At 32.9% G+C, this 22,171-nt stretch overlaps 1 protein-coding gene across 5 annotated transcripts in view; it reads right to left on the reverse strand.

Moving 5' to 3' along the window:
• The window catches only part of LOC145249471 (STAM-binding protein-like), an 84,118-nt gene that overhangs the window by 45,315 nt on the left and 16,632 nt on the right, over positions 1–22,171 (reverse strand). For 2 of the 5 annotated variants that reach the window (XM_080111049.1, XM_080111045.1), the window contains exon 1: positions 7,429–7,619. The exons of 2 other annotated variants lie outside the window; for them this stretch is intronic. The gene's annotated coding sequence lies outside the window, so the exon portion shown is untranslated. Of the gene's footprint in view, positions 1–7,428; positions 7,620–7,890; positions 7,914–22,171 lie in introns of those variants that run through there. One more of the 5 variants, XM_080111047.1, reaches the window with a different exon arrangement.

The raw sequence follows: 22,171 nt of genomic DNA on the forward strand, positions 1-22,171 counted from the left end.
CACAATATTAATGCCGGTGTCCCTCAGGGGTCAATCCTGGGCCCAACTCTTTTCCTGATCTACATAAATGATCTTCCAAATCACATCCTTACATCATTTGTAGACATTTATGCTGACGACACTACCATTTATGGTAGCACATCTAAAACAGTAAACGACCAAGTTCTCTCCAATTCTCTCTCCTCTGATCTTGAGCACGTAGTACAATGGGGAAAGGAGTGGCTGGTTACTTTTAATGCATCTAAAACCAAGCTTCTCTCTTTACATCATCAACATTCTGATCCACATTCTATTCTGCAACAATTTTTCAAATAATTTGTTAAATCATCTAGCTACCTTTGCTCAGATTTGAACACAGACCCTGAACATTACCTGCATACTAATTCACCAAAGGAAAGTTTAATAATTCTTGCACACAAGAAAACATGAATTATACTTGAAGTGCTGAAAGTTGAACTGGGAACAACAGTTTTAAAAGAAAAGGAACAACAACCGTGTATATTAATTGAACAATTTTACTTGTGTTACGTGGTTAAATGTGAAATTAGAGAACAAGGAGAGAAATATAAAAATAATCTTTACTTAACACACAAAATGTACATTTAACAAACAAAAAGTTGACGACAGAGACATTAATCCTAGTAGTAGAGAAGTGGACGAGAGAGAGGAGAAAGAGTACGTCAAGAAGCAGTTTAATTATTCACACAAAGAAAATCTAAAAATTCGAAATTTATAAGATCTTTGGTCAGAGAAATATTTCAAAAGAAGTTACAGTTTGTTGGAAGAATGTTTAAAAGAGGATTCTTTCGACTGAATTTATAATTCTGGAATCGCGCTTCAGCAAGACTCTTGCATGTGAGGTGAATACTCTGCTACATGAGCTAACATACCACACACAAGAAAGTCTATTAACTAGCACAGATCAAACTGCGGCGAAATCTGACTATGGAATGAACCCACTTCGTCTTGAACAAAGGATGTGGTCATCCAACCAGCTGTAACCCACGCCGATATCTCACAAGTAGGAATTTTCTACTCCCCAGGACGATGCCATCCAACACACTAACCTAGCAAGCAATTAGTAATAGAATTTTCAGAATGTGAGAGATTACATAATTATTTCCACAGTCAAACAACGTCACAGCTCACAAGAGTCATGACAATCAACAAACCGGAAGTCCAAGACTCGAGTTTCACCCTCATTTGGGCTCATCAGTATGACATATCTGAACTCGGCATTCGAAACTTGAGTTCGGATATGTCTAACTGATGAGCCCAAATGAGGGCAAAACTCTAGTCTTGGAGGCTGTCATAGCTCTTGTAAGCTGCAACATTGTTTGACTGGAAATAATTATATTATATATATTACACTTTTTTTTTTTTTTTTTTTTTTTTTTTTTTTTTTTTTTGCATAAATCCTTCCCTTTCTCTATTTTTGGCCACACTTCCCCCTTAAAAAAATAAAAAGACAAAGTCGGACCTGGGCATATGCTTCCTGTGTAGGGAGGGGGGTGGGGTTAGAAAGAAGAAAAAAACAGCAGGTCTTCAAATTCTGAGACTGAAAACCCAACTTTTGAATTTGTTTAATTTTACATCTTTTGTGATTTGAATTGTGAAATTTGTAGCATTAAAATATTTTCATTATTTTTATGAAAATACATCTTAAATTTTTTTAAAATAAATTTTATAATTTTCTTTTAGAAAGCCCAATGTTCGTAATACACCATTAAATAGAGAATGCTTTGAGGAATCGATACTGAAACAGAAAAAAAAATACAACTATGGAAGTTTAAGATTTGCAATAATTGTTTTGGCACATTTTTGTTTACGCGAGATTCCTTGAAGTATGGTAGCATATAGGTACAACAAACAGTAGTTATCTTATCTAAAGAAAAACCATTAAAAATAAGATTGTCGTCTGGGTGTCAGTTTGCATCTTGTGACTCAAATCAACCAATACCGATCGTTATTTTTAAACTAAATTCAATAAAATATTGAATCCGTTAAAAAACAATTTTACAATCTTTAGTACAAAACTGGGGGAAAATACAGTACAATCTGGTTTATGGAAAACTAATGTGGTTCACTTGTTATCTTTAAATATAAAAGCGAAAATGTATGTATGTTTGTATGTGTGTTCGCTTTTTCTGTATGTCTACAAAAGGCTTTTTTCAGAGAAGCGATCGGTCGGTTCACAAATTTACCTTACACTTAACAACGAAGCTCGCCTGTCTATTTAATTTGCTCGATTTCGGGAAGATAAATATTCAACATTTTTCGCTCGCCGCATGTGGGTTAGTCTTTTTCCTATAACATCTTGAGAAAAATAAAAATCTGCAGTAAATACTATCCCGCAGTCAAACTTGACCTCATTAACTCATTAAAACGGGCACCTGCCAAATCCAAGTAATTAAATAAATTCAAACGTGTTTCCGTTAGTATCTCGCGGTGGGGCAATCGTTTTTTTTTTTTTTCACACTTTAATTTACAACTTTGCCTCAACGGTTCGGGTTCGATCCTCATACTTACCTACCAAAACATTTTTTTTTTAACCCCCACCCCCGGAGTTTCCACACACACGGCCAAACACCCGGGCAACGCCGGGTACCCCTTGTTAGTTAATTATAAAATAAGAAATGAAAAATGATTTTATGAAATTAAAAATAAATTCAATTTATGAAATTATTTTAAGAAATAAAAAAATAAAAAATTATTCTGAGTAAAATATAATGAAAAATTTAGAAATTATAAAAGCAGACTAAAAATGATATTAAAACTGAAATATATAATACCACAAAACTATGGTTAACGTAAAAAAAAAAAAAAAAAAAAAAATCAGAAAACAAAGCATGTTTAGTTTAGTTTTTTGTAACCGGTATAAGTTTCCATACTTTTAAAAAGCTTACAATTCAAGATGTCATATGTCAATTACATGGTACTTATACAGTTTAATCAAGACATAAAAAAATGAAAATATTGGAAAAAAAGTTATACGTACCCGTTATGGAATTAAGTTATTCGGGGGGAGGGGGGGGATTTCACTTAATTTGATAGAGTATTATTTATTTTTTTTTTTTTTTTTTACAGCGGAAAAACGCGTTATGACAGAGCGTAGTCATGTTTGAATTTTTTAAAAAACGCCACGGAGATATAACTCAGTCTAAAGCGCTGACACTCTCTCTCCCTCATATTAAATAGCTTTTCTTTTTAAAAATGGAAACATGGCTACCTTCTGATAGCTATCATAATTTTTTTTTTCAGCAAAAAATAAACTACTTTATAAAATTAAGTGAATTTATTTTTTAAGAACTTCATTTCAGAACGGTTACGTACAATGTAACTTTTTTTCTTTTTTTTTTTTTTTTCAATATTTTCATTTTTTAATGTCTTGATTAAACTGAAAACTTTATTCCATAACGAGTACGTACAATATAATTTTTTTTCAATGTCTTTAATAAACTGCGCAAGTACCAAAAACATTCCCCAGCTGAATTGGGAGCAATGTTGAAATCATGTCGAAATCCGTTTCAATAATAAGTGACAGTACATTAGGTATCTCCAAAACAATGTGAAAAACGGACGTCAGACTTGTGTTAACTATACGAACTATGGAAAAGCAAAAGCGACTTAATGATTTTTTTAAAACCTTTGTTTATGTTCTTCAAACTGCAATTAATAATTAATCTTTATTATAATTTTGTTGGGTTTTAAGATTTACAGTTTAATGATTAATAATATTATAAAACATTTGTATATTAAATATGAAATACGGTTTTACCGAATGTTTTTTGGTTACCTACGGGCTTCCATATTTTGTTCGGTAAAAAGAGACAAACAAAATATGAGGGGGGGGCTATAAAATGCTTAATATTTGTGCATTGCAATAATATTTTCAAATCGGTTTTAATCTGGAGATAAAATAGCTGACAAGAGTCATGTTTATGTAAAAACTTAATATTTAAAAAAAAAATTAAATACAATTAAAAATCTAGGTTGTAACGGAAATAATGGAGTTTTAATCTTTTAAAAATTAATTAATGTTTACGAAGTTTCTTTTTCTTGGCACTTCAACTGATTATAGCATATATTAATTCGAAAAAACGCTATTAAAAAAACAATATTAAATTTATATCATTTTTTTCAATTGCAACATCAATGCACATTTTTGTTCAATACGTGTATTCAAAATTAAAAATAAATATATTTTATTTATTTGAATTCTTATGTTTCATAATAAATAGAAATTTCGATAGATTTAAATATATTTTGTTCAAATTTCAAAAAAAATAAATATGGAGGGGGGGGGTCACGCACTAAAAAAAAATATTTCCCTTCGTATATTTTACGGAAACTGCATTTTATGTGTACTTTGATTCTAAAATGGATAAGTATCGAAAAATTCACTAAAATCTGACCATTAATTGATTTTTGCTAGATTTATTAAACACGGGTATGTTTTCACATTCGAAATGCTTACTACATGGAAACGTTATTTTAAAGCGTCAATTATGTAAACACAATTTTCGTCTAGCAATTTCATTTACTTTCGTACGATGAAAAAAATTTTTTTTAATTATTACTAGTTTATTTTGCCTTTCTTTTAAATGGTACAAAAGTTATATTGACAATATTAATTTACTAGCGGGGCTACCCGGCGTTGCCCGAGTGTTTGTTTCCGGGACGGGGGGGGTAAAAAATGTTATGTTAGGTAAGTAGGAAGGATCAAACCCGGAGTCATGAGTAAAAGTAGGAAAATAAAGTGTGGAAAAAAAAAAAAAAAAAAAAAAAAAAAAAAAAAAAAAAAACATCTGCAACGTTAACAGTTCGGCCACCAAGAAAAGTCCATTCCAGTTGTTTAGGAAAAAAAAAAAAAAGACTACGGTAGGTCGGCGCGAACGTGAAAATATGTGAATTGTCCAGCACGCTAACCACTACGCCACAGAGCACTGCAGCTTAGTTTAGTGATTTTAAATAACTTCACATGAAAGAACTACGAAGCCAAACCGGTGTTCTCTTCTCAATTGTTCCTTGTGAACGATCCCCAAACGGTGTTAAGTGGTGGCAGGGGGAGGAGGAATTTATTAGAGAAAATATTTTACCACTTCCATTGATCTTAACCGATTTTGGCCGTGACTTCTCAGCAGAAAAAGTATAGAAATCTAAGATTATCGAGGAATTTGATAAATAATAAGCCTATAACACACCTCAGATATTGTTCTGCCGTTTGTGCATATTATATTTGCATGAAATATCTGCCGTTTGTTCATATTATATTTGCATGAAATATCTTGATTTTTAATCCTATTAAGGTCAAAATCCTACGGGAAAAAATGAGTTCATTTTATTTATATAGAGAAGAGAAGAGATAGAGATAGAGAAGAAGATAATAAAGTTACATCGTTCTACATATAGGGAGGGGGGTAATTCTGTGGTGACTTTTGGAGGTGCCTACAGTACATGTGAACAATTACCCGGTCACACCGTCGCCGACAAAAAAAAAAAAAAAAAAAAATTAGAAAAAAAACAAAAAAAAAAACGAAAAGATTTTAAATTCATTCCCTAAATTAGTCAATATTGTTTATCGTATGTTCGTATTTCCAAAGTTTAGTAATGTCAGTTGTGAAACTGAAGCCTTTCTTGAATTAACTCAGAAAGTAGGAAATCAAATCGCATTTATCAACTTGTATTCTGACATTTAAAGGTCAAATCAATGGTCACGTGACAAAGAATCTGAAATGTTTCTATACAAAATAAAATAAAACAAATACACAAAATATTTTTTCTTTCTCCCACCCCAAACAAGGCATAATTTCCACTTAAAGCGTAATAACAGGATACTATTTGAGATCGTGTCTAACAGAAGACTGTGATGAGTTGTGCTTGTGCAGTGCAGCGACCAGTGTCAGCGAGATGTCTGTTCACATTACATTTAAACTTCTGCATGTTAGTACAGTCAAGGAAGCAAGAAACGGGCGTGGAATTCAAGTCTAGCAGTCTGAGAGAAGCTATTATTAGCGTAGAAGGCTTCGCAGCATCTAGATACCTCAATGAAGACGTGGAATTTTGCTGCTTATTTATTGTGTTATCGAGTCAGTATGTACGTCGAAGAGGGACACAAGTGCTATAAATTCATCAGTCACATTATAGTTATGACGCTAATAAAGGCGGAATTTTCGATAAGCCTCCAGCAAATAATAATAGTAAAAAATTGTAAAGTAAAATTTATTTCTCGTAATGTATGTTTGCCTATATTCTCAAGATTATATTTAAAAAAAAAAAAAAAATTAAATCAAATTTCGCCGGGGTTTTTTTTCCATAAGAGTCGCCGCTTATCAAGACCTAGAGGCCACTCGAGGATAAGGATTAATGAGTGTATAGTAGTCAATGGGACAACATCGTAGTAATCGTTAGTAGTGGAAATTTGGTATGAATTACTTAAGGGGACGATTTATCAAGGACTTGTTTACGTTGGACTTGAAAACGGCCATATTGTAGTCAGCTGGAAAGCAGATAAACGAAGTTTCAGTTTCAGTTCCATTCCACAGGTGTGCATTTCAAAGAAATAGGCTTTGTTAATGGAATTCAATTCACTTTTAGGTTTAGGCACAGATGAAATTGTTGATAGTGGTTTCGAATAGACGAGTGTCTTTCGTGAAAGCTTGGCAAAGGAGGACCATAGATTGGAGCTAAGACGAGCACTCGCCATGAAAACGATAGAGCAGAGACAAGTTCGCAACGTTTCTTCTGTGAGGAAGAGGTTGCAGGGAAGAGAATGGAGTGTAAAAAATGTTGGCGCGTCTATACTTATTAGAAGGAATTTTTGTAGTCGATGGAGTTTTCACAGATAAAAAAACCAAAAAAAAAACAATGGTTTCTACTGATTTTTTTTTTTTTTTTTGTCAATTCTAATGAATTACAATGTTAGCTTCCAAATTATGCAGTCGAAATTACCACTTAATTATTTTTTTTTATTTAAATACAACTTTAATCGTGTTAGCAGGTGAAAATAGCAACCATCTTGTTTTTATAAAATAAATCAAAACGGAAAATTACCTCCTTTTTTAACTCTTAAGTAAATATGATCATTTTCTTCAAATTCTATTTTCTTTAATAAATAATTTTCTCCCTGGTCGATTTTCGTAATTTTTGGATAAAATCATCTTTAAAATACGAAGAATACGTAGATAACATAGTTTTCATGTGAAATTCAGTTTTACGATTTCCGAAATTTCGTTCTGATAGTGTAGAAGTGCCAGAATGTTTATATGCGATTTAAACCCTGGTCTTTCGTCAATATAGAGTAAAAATTACGATGAATTAGTTCATTTTACTAGTTTTGACTTGTATTTTTTTTTTTTTTTTTGTTATGAGCGTCGGAAATTAGTGTCATCACATTCCATTAAAGAATTAAAATGAATAAAAACTTACTTGAGTTAAGAAAAAGAACAATGTTGAAAGTTTTTTTTTTGTTGCTTTTTTTTGTTTGTTTGTTTTTCAAATAAATATCGAATAAGGCAAGCAATGTCCAGTCGTTCAAATCCAGCCAGAAAGAAATGCAACGTAAACAAGCAAAGAAAAAAAAAAAGACTACAACAAATGAAAACATTTAAAATAATGGCAACAATCCTAAAAATCAGCATTTGAATAAAACCTACTTTTATTATCGTGTGAATGAATCACTTGTTTCGTTTTTTTTTTTTTTTTTAGTTACTTATCTAGGATCCTAAAAATAGCCATGAGAAAAATTAGTAATAGTACCAAATGTGATGACTTAATAACATTCACATTGAAATAAATCATAACAAAATCACTCGTGACCCGTTGAGTCAGTATTTATATATTTTTTATTACTATGCCGACGATAAGGGTTGATGAGACTAGAATGATTACCTGCTGAAAGATGAGGAACGCCATGGGAGTACTCAGTACTAACGTTGATGATGAACTGCGTTTGACTGCTTTTCGTTTATATATGTTATTTATTTGTTTTTGTTCGCGATACTTTTTGATGAATTCAATTATGTATACGTAAGCGCATTTTTACCTAAATGTGAGTTGGTTTTAATTTTCCCTTTTACCAAATTTGTTACCTTCAAATGGGGAGCGACATACATGTTTTTTTTATATAAATATCCACTAACACCGGTTTCGTCATCTACAACGAAACACATGTCAGTGGATAAATATATTTTAAAAACACACACACACACATATATATAAAAAGTGAAAGAGTGTGTGTGTATATATATATATATATATATATATATATATATATATATATATATATATATATATATTTCCCTGCGCAATAACTGTCAATTTTAAGTCTACAGACTCGAAATTTGATATACAGGGTACTGAGATTTGGGAAAGTCTATGTGATCGGTTTTTGGCCAGAAATTTGTCGATTAAGGGTTCAAAGTTCAACCTTTGAGATCTCCACCAAACTCCTCCGACAATTTTCGGTCTGTGGGGGTCGTCAGGTCTTTTTAGGAACTAACTTCCTCCACAAATAAATAAAAATAAAAAGAAGAAGACTTACATGCAAAACAAACGGAGGTTTATTCACAGAAACCAACCATTAACAAATAAAATATAATTCTCTTTATAATGAGTTCAGAAGTCCTTTTTAAGTGTTCGTATAAAAAAAAGAGAATGTCTTTTTTTGTTGAACTGTTCATATGTTAAAACATGTTAAGAGAGGCAATAGGTAATGTTCGCCTGTGAAATTGTATGAAGCGCGCGAAGCGGTGAAAATGGAAGAGTGATAGTAACACGCGTGGAATGTCCGAATGAGAGTGCAGTTGAGAGAGAGATTTGATGTTTGTGTGTGCTTAAATACTATTTGGACCGGCTCCCAGCGAGCTTAAGAAGAAAAGTTTAGAAAAATGTCCTTGGAGAAATCCCATTGGACGGAAACATCACGTGGGGTGCTCTGTACTACGTCCGCTCGTTTTGAGTCGATTTAATATATAAGGTCACGCTGGAATTTGCGTGGGAGTTATTTTTTATTTTTCACGCGCCAACATAATCATAATGCGCGCCTAAATAGATTATATATATATATATATATATATATATTAGTGATGGGACGATTCCAATATTTTCCCTCCGATTCAGATACAATTACCGATTCCTTATTGAATTCCTGATTCCGATACAATTACCGATTCTGATTCTGTATAAACTCTAAATATTTAACTATGAAATAGTTATTTTTCCACAATTATAGAAAAACACGTGTTAAATGTGCTGATATTTTCTTAGGCATAAAAGATAAACTTGTAAGCGATGATCTACAGATTTTAGTTTTACTATTAGTTAAAAAAAATCAATATTTATTATTTTATCATTATTACCAGCAGTGGAAGATTTTGCTTTTAGCAGAATTGAATTGAAAAAAATTAAAAGAATCGTTTATTGGCATCAGAAAGTACTAATTTTTCTGATTCCGATATACCTAAAAGTTGCGATTTTTCTGATTCCAATTAATCGTCCCAACACCTATTCATACACATAGGCAGTAAAAAGAAAGTCCGCACTTGTAATTTTTTTAAAAAACTGCAAATTTAAGCTAAATTTAATGTAACTGTTTAAACAACCTATACCTCATTTGATTTGGCTTTTATTCCTCTATAATTTTACCTGCTCATATTTGACTTAAGTGAAATATTCTAGTGCTCACATCAATTTAAAAAAATAACTTCAAATTGAGGAGGCAAAAAGAAAGTCCGCAGCAACAAATTCGCTTAAAACCAGCTTAAATTATCGGCCCTAAATCAGTTTAAAATATCCACCAACAGGCAACAAAGCATCTCTAATAGTAATTGTTGTTGTTCCAGGTTATACAATGTAAGATTTAGTCCATAGGCCACGACTTTCTCTTAGTGATCGTCAGGAGTTCATTAATCTCCACCTTTCTGGTTTATCTAATTGAGAAATCAGCTGCAGATTGAAATGTGATGAGAAAATGGTACGAAAGACTGTGCAAAAGCACCAAAACACCGGCAGTGTTCGTGATGCCCCTAAATCTGGTTGTACTAGAGTTACTTCTAACAGGGAAGACAATGCTATCAAGATTTTCAGCCTAAGAAACAGATTTGAAACGCCTCCCCAAATCCAACAACAGTGCAATCTTGTTAAAAAGTGCTCTCTTTCTACTGTCAAGAACAGATTAAAGGAGTTTAATTTGCAAGGATATGTTGCAAGACGCAAGCCAATGATTTCTGTAAAGAACAGAAAGCGCCGTCTGAACTTCATCAGATACAAAGATCATGACTCTTCATATTGGTCAGAAGTGCTTTTCAGCGACGAAAGAAAGTTCAATAGTCTAGGCAGTGATAGGCAGTACGTCCGTCGGAGGAAAGATGAAGAATTTAATCCTAGGTGCTCAGTTTCAACACTGCAAGGTGGTGGAGGTTCAGTTTTGGTGTGGGGCATTATTAGTACTAATGGTCCAGGGCCTATAGTTTGCTTGCAAGGTCAAATTAATTCGACCAAGTACATTAATATGTTGACTGAGCATTTTCTACCATACTTTGGCCAGAATTTGGATGATAATCCCATCTTCATACAGGATAATGCTCCCATTCACACAGCTGGCAATGTCAAGAGGTTATCATAGATTTTTCTTGTCCATAAATGTTTATATTTTATATTTATAGTTGATAGCATGACAGATTTTGCAATTGTTTTCATTTTCAGTTGGTGAGAGGGGAATCTTTCACCTAACCCCCTCTTAAACACACCAGATGGACTTTTATTAAGTACAATACTTAATTATTATTATTTATTTATTTATTTTTTTAAAATGGAGAGTAGATAATGCATTGTGGATGCGTTATCGGCAGCTCCCGTTACTCTCGTTTCTCTTTATTTGTCCCTCAATCCTCATTTTTAATGAGTGATTTTTCTGACAAAGTGAGAAGAAAAATCTGTTTTCTAGGTTGGCAGTATTTTGCATGAACAGCCATCAAGGATGTCAGAAATTTTCTGTCTCTATGTCTATCCTTGTAGCCATGTCACTAGTAAGGGTGCTGGAGGTAAACGTTTTATCTGGGCTGACGTTATCCGCCTGATAGTCAGGGACCCGAACCATGGATTAACCACCAAGGAAGCTGTCCTATCAGCAGGTGCAAAGTACTGGGGCTGCTGTATTGCCATTTGGTGAATGGATTCTGGACCACGCAGTAGCTTCTGGTGGGGCCTCTCGATGCCATATATGTGGGTAATTGTTATGGCTTTACCTTTTCATGTGCTAAAAAAAAAATAAATAAATAAAACATTTCTTCATTTCTATTTTTCTCTTACTTTCCCTATCTGCCCTGCTTCAGGCATGTCTGTCGACCTAGTCCACAAATCCCCAAGCACCGTCTCAATAAAAAACACGATTAACCCAGATCTCCAATTTCTAACGTAGACCCCCACTACCAGGTCTTCTCTAACATCAGGGGTCTACATTCTAACCTTCCAGAGGTTGAAACCCAATTACAGGAGACTAAACCAGACATTATTTCTAAGTGAAACTGGCATTGGACAGACCATTTCCCTAGATGAGTTGGTAATTAAATGATACTCTAATTTAACTTCCAAATCTGACCCCCAAGATCGCCATGGGCATGGAATATGTGGCTATATAAAAGATGACTTTCCATGTGGTAGGGACATCTCCAGAGAAGATCCTAACTTACCCTATATGTGCTTCCGGGTTGCACTTGCTCAAACTACTGCATTTATATTTGCTCTCTATCACCCCCACAAAAGCGGAGTTACTATCTTTAAAAGCATATCTGAGAAAATTGACCACGCCCTATCTGCTTATCCTTCAGCTAATATTGATGTCTGTAGAGACTTCAATGTTCACAATGTGGAATGGTTAACTCACTCAAACAAGACCGATGATGAGGGGAGGTTCTGTCATGATTTCTTCATTGCTTATGACCTCACTCAGATTGTTCACGGAGCCACCCATGTTCCCGATACTGACGGCCAATATGCAAGTCTCCTAGACCTCTTTCTCACAACTTTCCCTGAACTGTGTTCAGCTTCTGTTCTGTCTCCACTTGGATCTTCCGACCACTCAGTTGTATCAGTTAAGATAAAAATGAAATGTAATAAGTCCCCAGATGTACCTCTCCATCGTACAGTATATCGATACTCTATGGCTGACTGGGATAGCTTCCGCACATTTATATCAGATCTACCTCTGTGTTCCATGTTTAAAAAGAATGTGTCCTCTATAGTATCAGACCTGACAGAATGGTTAATTGTAGGTATAGACCATGTCATACCCTCGAAAAAATTCCAGCTAAAACCCAACAGCCAGCCGTGGTTCTCTCCAGAATGTGCTTCTGCTATTGCTCCCAACGTAATAGATGTACTGAGACTAAAGCCGCTTTCAGAACTGCCAGCAACCACTGTAAAAAAGTAATAAAGAACACAAGAGAGTTGTATGCTCAGCCCACCAAGTCCAAAGTAGCAGAGCAGCCATAAGTTGCAGGGATACTATGTAGGGAGTTGAGCAGCAAGATGTCTGTTTACATTACACTTGAACTTCTGCATGTCAAAACAGTTGAGGAAGCAGAAACCCAGAACGGAATTCCAAAGTCTAGCACTCTTGAGGAAGAAACTATTAGAGTAGAAGGCTTTCTGACATCTAGGGATCTCTATTGTGTAGGGGTGAGATTTTGCTACTTGTCGGGTTTGTCAGGGGTATTTACGTCAAAGGAGAACAAGGGCCTTTTTCCTGTTAATTGCGATATCTTGCTGGTCCTGTGCAGTTCTGAGATATGGAACAAAAAAAAAACATTTTAAACCATTTGTTCCCAAACCTTCTCTAGAGATAGCTTTAAATAGCAAACGATCATTATTTTTAACTCAGTTATAACATGACGTTGGGACGCAATGAGAAGCAACCACCTATTATAACTCTGACCAAAGGAAAACAAGAAAACTCAAGTTGTTAAAATAACAGATGAACCAAAAAAGATGCAGAGAAAAATCTTTCATCAAAAAACAGATAAATATAGATTTTTCTGAATTATATTTGACCAAAAACATTTGTCTAAAAGATAAAAAGAAACATTACTATGAAAACATTTACTCCTAATAAAAGGGAAATAACTAAAAAACAGAGTTATCTCCCGTACACTATCGATTATAAACTGCTTATTAGAAATTTGTTTTCTTTTTTTATTTTGCTTTTCTTTTTCTTTGTTAAGAAAAATTTGTTTTTCTTTTCAAATCATCTTTTTTTTACTCTTTTTTTTCATTGATATGTTTGTGCTGTTCTGATACCCCACGGTTCAGAACAAATCTGTAACAGTGGTAGCTTAAAATCATTACGTATTTATTATTTTATCATTACTACTAGCAGTGAAAGATGTTTTAAACAAAATCAAATAAAAAGATACAATTAAAAGAATCGTTTTTGGCATTGGAAAATAGGCACAGATTTTTCTGATTCGATTACCCCCAAAAGTTCTGATTTTTCTGATTCCAATACCCTCAAAAGTTCTGATTTTTCCAATTCCCGATCAATCATCAAAACACACACACACACTCATATATATATATATATATATATATATATATATATATATATATATATACACACATAAATACATACATATAGACACACACAAATATAATATATATAAACAGTAACTTTTGGCCTTCGAGACAAGATCAAAGTGTAGTATCTGTTCTCCAGATGCTGCACTTCAATTTCTTGTTCTCTGTCAGTGGAGGAGAAATCCTTCACGACTGAGACAATTTTTATTTTTGTTCCTTTTCTCCACGTTAAAAAACGACCCTGCTATCTAACTCTGTCCCGTGGGGAGGCATTGTAAATAGGAACTTTACACACAAATGACCAACGATCTGAAGAGTTACCCATGTTGTTTTAACGGACAATGTCAACCTTACTCCAGCATTTATGACATTGACATGATAAAGACTTTGTTTTCAACCTGTTTTAGTGGATGATGTTACAAAGGGATGACGTCATCTACTAAAACAGGTTGAATATACTAAGACGAGATCCTTTATGACGTCATATGTTTATGATCTCAATGTGCACAGAAGATAAGATCTAGAGTTTTAGTAGTAAATAAGATAGAATTAAAAAAAAAAAAAAAAAAGAAAACGTTTACTGCCTGGAAAAAAAGAAAAGAAAAAAGAAGAAACGTATTTTCATTATCACAATAATCAATTATTGGGTGAGAAAGTTTAATCTAATTTTGGAAGTCATAAGAAATCAGATATAAAAAAAAATACAGAATGTAAAGCTTTGTGAGATCATATTCATTGAACAAGCCGAGTGTATAGAATATTTTGTACATTTTTCACGGCTACTTAAAATTTTGAATTGAATGCAATACTGACTGTAAAGATAACCTTGCGTATACCATTTCTGATGATCAAACAATTTCAATTATACAGTCCAAAATAATCAGTAACCAAGTTTATTCAAACATTGAAAACAAAAGGTAGCTTTTTTTCATCCGGAGACATGGATAACAAAATAACGTTAAAATAAGAAGTGTGTGTATACACTATCCTTATGGCATGATCATGTTGAGACACAGATTCCTGTTACATCACCAAAGTTAAGCAATGCCGTGCTTGGTCAATATCCAATGGGTAACCATTGAAGACTTACAGACACTGTATATAGTAGAACGTCAACACCTCCCTGCAAGAATTCCAAAAACCTAACATAGTCTTCCATCTGCCTAGGAGGAGAGTTAGAAACTGCTCACACCTGAAAGTATGCTATACCTCCATAAGGTCACCATTCGCCAGTGTATGGAGTATTGTTGCCACATCTGAGCTGGTGCATCTACCACTAGTCTCTCCCGCTTGGATAGGGTCAAAAAAAAAAAAAAAAAAAAAAAAAAAAAGGGGGGGTCTCCAATCTAATAGGTCCCAATGTCAACTAGGCTCCAAACCCTGTCCCACTGTCCCATCCCCGCAATATTGCATCTCTGTGTCTGTTTTACAAGTATTTTAATGGAATGTGCTCTGATGAACTTATTGCACTTTTGCCCCCCCCTCGACATATATATCCCTGACAAACCTGCTTGGCAACAAAATCACACCCCTTCACTGTTAAGGTCACTAAATGTCAGAAAGTTTTCTACTCAAATAGTTTCTTCCCTAGAACAGTTAGACTTTGGTGGAATTCCCTTCCTGCTACCTGCTTCCCAAACTGTACTGATATGCAGAAGTTCAAATGCAACATAAACCAACATCTTAATCTTTCTTAGGCATCGTCCCAATTAGTAGTAGCTCCTTGTGTCAAAGTGGCAATATGCCTTGTTTGGGGTAAACGTGAGCAAAAGAAATTCTTCACGGATCAAACATACTAAAACTGTCCAAGACCTAGATGGCCTAGTTTTTTTTTTATTTTTTGTCTCCATGTTTAGTGGATGATATCACAAAAAGATGGCATCATCCATTATAATAATAGGTAGAAATTTGGAAAATCCTTTATCATGTAAATGGATGACGTCATGGGATGAATTAGGAAGAGATCCTTTCAAAATCATAAGAATAATGAAAGGCTAATGTCAACCAATAAAATGAGATATAGAGGACTCGTGATCCAAAGGGTCACAGCTCATCCATGTAGACAGTTACTATTCCTGTCTGTTCGTTCGTTTACAGTTTGATCAATATACAAAAAGGCACACTGTTTCACAAATTCATTTTGACACTGAAAACGAACTGTTATTCACTTTTATTCCAGCATTATTTATATATATATATATTAGTGGCCTCGCAACACCACAGGGGAGACAACTGAAGCATAAAAACTGAAGCTGTCTGCCAGGACACTATATATACAAATGTAGGCAAATTTTGGCATATTTTATTGGTTTGAAAACACAGGGTTTTTTTTTTTGGGGGGGGGGTACCAATTGTCATAAAATTTTAACCATAGAGTAGTACATAATATTATAATCTTCAAAAAGCCTGCGAATTTTCATGTAGTTTTGTCCCATAGAACCAAAGATATGAGCATTTCAATATTCAATTTGGCTACCAGGATAGATATAGCCATATATATATTTCCCCAAAATCTCTGGTCTTGATGAAGGGGAGACTAAAGCTTGCTGTTATGGCTTCAAATGATCTGAAATAACAGCAAGAAGAGACTAGATTCCAAATATTTCTCGTACGTTATATCTCCCCTTCTTTTGGAAATAGAGTGCGATTATGAATATCTCCAGTATCAAATAATCTTTATACACTGTGAAATTCACTTCATGTAGGAAAACCAAAGAGGGGAAATAGAACATATGAGAAATATTTGGAATCAAGTCTCCCCTTGTTATTTCAGATCATTTGAAACCATAGCAAGGCCAGAGGTTTTGGGGAAATATATAAGTGATTCCATTTACATATTAAAGGAAATATATTTTAATACTTAGCTCTTATGTTATTAATGGTTATCAGTAACTGAATTGTTTTAATTCTTTTGTTTAGGAATATAATTTAAAGTCGATTTAATTTATTTTTTACTTATTATCCGATATCAGTTGAGTTTAAAAATGGAAGTAAGCTATATTAAAGCTATGAGAGTTCCCCCGTTTAATTTTTATAGATGAAGATGGATATGTTTTATGCTTCTATAAATCCAACATGTAGTTCACTTTCAGTAAAAATGTTCACAGGATTTAGAGTTAGGATATTTGGTGCATCTTAAATAGTAGGAGACTAAATCCTCTGCCTAGCTACATGTTTTGATCTGAAAATACCAGGTGTAAACAGCTAGTGTCTTATATATATATATATATATATATATATATATATATATATATATATATAATATAAAGTTATGAAAATATATATGGCAATTAAGCTACACAGAATATTCCACGTTTCATTCTCATGAGAATTTGTCAGGCTTATGCATAAGCCTGATGAATTCTCATGAGAATGAAACCTGGCATATTCTGTGTAGCTTAATTTCCATAACTTACTACCTGGCTCTACATAGGTATTGAGCACTACTGAAGTAAATACTGAAATTTTATGCATAAAATTATATCTTCATATATTTATGTGATTAAATGTAGTTATTTTACATATATATATATACATATATAACTACTTCATTTACTCACATAAATTTATATACGAAAGTATAGATTTATGCGTAAACTTTAAGTATTTACTTCAAAAGTGCTCAATACGTAGGTAGAGCTAGTTATATGAATTACTATATATATATATTATTGACTGCTGAAAACAGGAGTAGGATTAACAAACCATCTAATTAGTTAATCTGCAAACTTAATACGACTTGCTAATATATAAAAATTAATATATAAAAACGCACGGTAATATCAATTCCATGCATCAGTTTTACAAGTCCTCATTAAGAATGAAATATAGAAAATTCTGTGTAGCTTAATTGCCATATATATTTTCAAAACTTAATGTGTGTGTGTGTGTGTGTGTGTGTGTGTGTGCTGGACGTGACGAGCCTAAACCTGGATAGAGCAGTGGAAGCTGCCCAGATTTGTTTTATCTCCGCCATTAAAAGGGTTCCTTTTTGTCTGGTATGAAAATTAAGGAAATGTCGAAATCCTAGGTTACTAGTCAAGATCTACCTAGGAGAAACAGAATGACTAGTTATTGCACTAAAAGAAACAAATTTACCTGAACAAGGAAAAAGGTGAATCCACAAATTATCTGTATTACAATTGGTTAAAAAGAATTAACCGAGATTATTTAATGCTAAAAATCTGCCAACTTGAGAGGAAGGGAAGATAAAAGCAGAAAGGAAAGAAGTGAGGGGAAAAAAAAAAAAAAAAAAAAAAAAAAACGTTGTCCAATGATTGTGAGACGAATTATTTTACTAAGTGTAGCAACAAGTTCATTGGTATTTTCATATTTATATAATGAAATTCAACTTGAGAGGTCCCATTGAAGCCAGTGTAAGTTGTGCCTTCAATGACTTTTCCCATCTTTTAACTGGTTGAATATAATTGAATATAATTATAATATAAAATATAATCGAAAAAGTAAAAAATTGACAGGTCCGAGTGATACCCCCCCCCCAAAAAAAAAATTTCCCGTAATTTAAAAAAAAAAAAAAAAAAAAAAGACGAACTGCTCTAAGATGCTAAAATGATTCAAAAGTGCGGGATCAATTTTACTTTTAAAATTATATGCAAAACTGATCCCCCACTCTAGATTCTAAATTTTTTTTCTTTACCAATAAATATTTCAGGATGTTCACACGATCACATAAAAAAGTAGAATCTGGGAGAGGGGGGGGGCTTAGCGAAGGCTGTTAATCAAGAACATCTTTTTTTTTTCGTAGTGAAAGTATCAACTGATGTTTTAACTTCATTTTACATTGATATTTGTTGAATTCTGTTAAAATTTGTTTTGGTGCAAAATGAAGTTTGTATGTGCTTCAACAAATTTAAAACATTAAAAATATGTTTGTTCAAAAGAAAAAATATTAAAAGATACCAAGTGCGCGCTTGTGTGAGGAAGGAGACTAGAAATAATTATTTGATACAACAAAAGTCTTCTACCCATCATGCATTGTGTGAAGTACACAAAAATTAACATTTTCAGAGAGAGGGATAAGTAGTAAAACAAGCGGAAATGAGGGAATAGAGAAGAAAAAAAAACGAGAAAAGAGTGAGAGAAAAAGAGATTAAAAAAAAAAAAAAAAAAAAAGAGAGAGAAACAAATTCTTAACAAGTAAAGCAGGCTGGAAATCAAAATCAAAACTTTCAGATCTTCAGTTGGAGGTTCTACCAACTGACCTATTTAAACTTTCTTATAAATAGAGCTTAAAACATTACCAGAAAATAATTATAGCTTTGGTGTAATGTCATAGATTTGATTTAAGCCATGTTTCAAACATGAGCGATAATAAAAAAAAAATAAATGGGAAAGATCAATACCATTGGAAATTATTTTAATAGTCCAAAACTATTTTTTGTTTCTGGATTTTGTAGATGAGGATTGAGAATTGCTATTATTTGCATTATAGAGATAAAGTCACAATTTAAAAAGAAATAAAAGAATCATATATTCCTTAAAGATACCACATTAAAAAGTATTTACTCATTTTCAAAATGGTGGTCATTTATTAGTAACACCTTGCATACAATTGTTTCAGCCCTCAGTGTTGGCATACAAGTAAATAACAGTTCAATTATAATTTTGCACAACTGGGCTTCATCAGAAAATAAATTAAAAAAAAAAAAAAAAAAAAAAAAAAATTTCAAAAGTTTCCCATCCAACAAATTGAACCCTTCTTATAAACATTAGTATCGCACTATTGAGCTTTGTATGTAATTACTATCTCAAATAGGTAAATTACATATAAACAGATAAGCGAAATTATATATATATATATATATATATATATTACATACACACACACTAGCAGGGAAACCTGGGATTGAATGATGATCAACGAATGTTTCACTCGCCCATATTTTATTGTTATTGAAATCGATGAAATTGCCCATTTTTCAATAAAATCAATTAATTGTCTGCTCTAGTTGGGGACTCACTGCGGTGCACTGAGAGAAAGTCACTGCAAGTAAGCATATGAAGCTAAGTCCATAATATATTGTAGTCTACATTGCACTGTAAAGACCCTATAATTGATTTTATAAAATTAATGGCTTGACTTAAAGTTTAAAATGCAAAAGTCAAGTTTCGTGGTTCAACTGTGCTCTAAAGAGAAACATTTATTTCAAATGCACTCCTGTCGTATTAATATATTGTGCGATAATAAAACTCCTCAAATGCACGTGATGTTGGGCTGCGTAAAGCATTAAATTAATCAAAATTGTCTGTTCCTTCTTTCAGACTTTTTCAATTACTGATAGTTATCAGATATTCAGATACAAAATCTATGTAAGAACACTGTCAGGCACATAAAGAACATTTGTGTGAAATTACAAAAACATATTGGCCCAGCTGTTTCAGAGTCAAAAGGGAGCAAACTCGCACACAGAGTTCTTTTTTATACAAGAGTAGAACATATATATTGATCTAAAAACAAGAATAGGTTCCATACTAGAATTGTTTGCAAGATCCTGTGGAGTAACGAATAAAGCACTAGGTGATTCAGTTATGAAACTATTCTAGAGGTTAAAGTTTCAATCATCAGTGCAAACAATACTCAGAATACAATTGAGAAATGGTCAGGCTGACAGAATGAGTACATGCTACTCCCGTGGATTAAATAAAAAGTTCTATTTAAAATTCTGTGCAGCATCCAGAGTTTGAGAAAATAAAAATTTGGAGTACAATTAGCCAAAATATTGTAATGAGAACAGTAACATACTTTGGAGTAATTGCTCCAAATCCAGGGGTAATTGTGCCAACTAAAAAGTGCTCTTTATATGCGTGATTGCCAATAGAGCACTTTTAGCTAGTTGGCATAATTGCTCCAAAGTACGATAGTTTGAAATCCAAATACAAGTTTTTCAACACACATTGTATATCAGTCTTCCACAATCATATAGTCCTCCCACTCGTCAAGCTACAATCACTGTCAATAATTTTCCCTACTCCCTGTCTGTGCCTGAAACTAGACAAGTTACATAAACAAAGTTTTTTTCCCAGAACTGCCCACCTGTGGAACTCTATACTGCAAGGTTACTTTCCAGCTTAAAACATGATCATTTTCAAGTCCAATGTAAACAAGTTCTTGTGGAACTGTCCTTAAATAATCAAATTCCCACAATTACCAATCATCACAGTGTTGTCCCACCAGTCACACATTAACATCCTCAAGTGGCGACCAAGCCTTGATAAGTGGTGACTCCCATGTAGAGAAAAAAAATAGCAAAAATATGACTCGAAGTGGGGAGAGAGCATAGATTTACTAGTTATTTAAATTCTTGAAATAGCAGAATGTTTTGTGTTGTTGGTACCTGTGTGTGACTCAGCAGGTAAACCCCATTATATATATATATATATATATATATATATATATATATATATATATATATATATATATATATATACACACACCAGTTTTAAGTTTGTTCTCATGTCATGGCCGCATTACATAGTAGAGCAATCACACTAAATAAATAAAACCTGGTTCAAGTGGAAAACTCATCACATATGCACACCTGTGATCACAAAACAAATGTTTGTTTTTTTTGTTTTTTTTCTTCTTTCTTTTTAACTGGTCATCATTTTTATTTCAAAGGTGAGTTAATATTAACTTTAAGAACGGGGGAATGTTGTTCAACAGTTCATATATTAGATTCATTGCTTTCTGCTTCTTCTAAAATCGATTCATTCTCTCTCTCTAAACACTTTCTGGTATTTATACAGTATAAAGACTGTGCTATTAATTGTTTGTTATTAAATATATATATTTAATATAATATAATACATATTTATTCATGAAACTTGCAATTGTTTTTTTTTTTTGTTCATTTGAATTTTCTAAAGGTTTCTTAAAAACTGTTCAATAATTATTCAAGACTAGTTACTTCCCTTTAGCTAATGGCTAGAAAACAGACCCCTACCCTAAGCTTTCCTGGTGTTGAGGGTAAAAAAAAAAAAAAAAAAATTTTTTCTAAATTTTAGCAAAGCAAGAGTTAAAAGAAGTAGTAGTTATGAAAAAAAAAAAAAAAAAATTCTGAGGTATAAATATACCTCAGCACTTTTTTTTTTTTAACAAAAGTCTCCAGCTCTTTCTAATAATAATCATATTATTTGTATTACAAGCAACATATATATGACATATTCACGTTGACACACCGGTTCCTTATAGATCACCGAAGTAAAGTGACGTTGAGCCTGGCCAGTATTAAAATGGGTGACCATTTGGGAATGCCAGGTGCTGTATGTGCTCGGAGCCTGGAGAGGGATGGGTGCCGCCAGGCTATTCTTGCTCAAAACTCGCTGCATGAAATAATGTAGTGTTCCCACAAACCGAGAGGGTTAAGGGACATATTGTCAACATATTTTAAGATTTCCTCAAAGTTACTATTAACTAATAAGTGAATTAAAAATAAAAATTTTTTAAATCTATTACAAAATATTTTAATCGAGTTACTAACAAATTTGTACCAAGAAAGTTTTTTTTTTGTTTTTTTTTTTTACCAACTTAAAGGAATAGTTATTTCTGATGAAACATTACATTTTTATCGTTGTGATC

This window comes from Euprymna scolopes, chromosome 28, assembly GCF_053919585.1.
Source record: "Euprymna scolopes isolate OS-2025 chromosome 28, ASM5391958v1, whole genome shotgun sequence".
Taxonomy (NCBI): Eukaryota; Metazoa; Mollusca; class Cephalopoda; order Sepiida; family Sepiolidae; genus Euprymna; species Euprymna scolopes.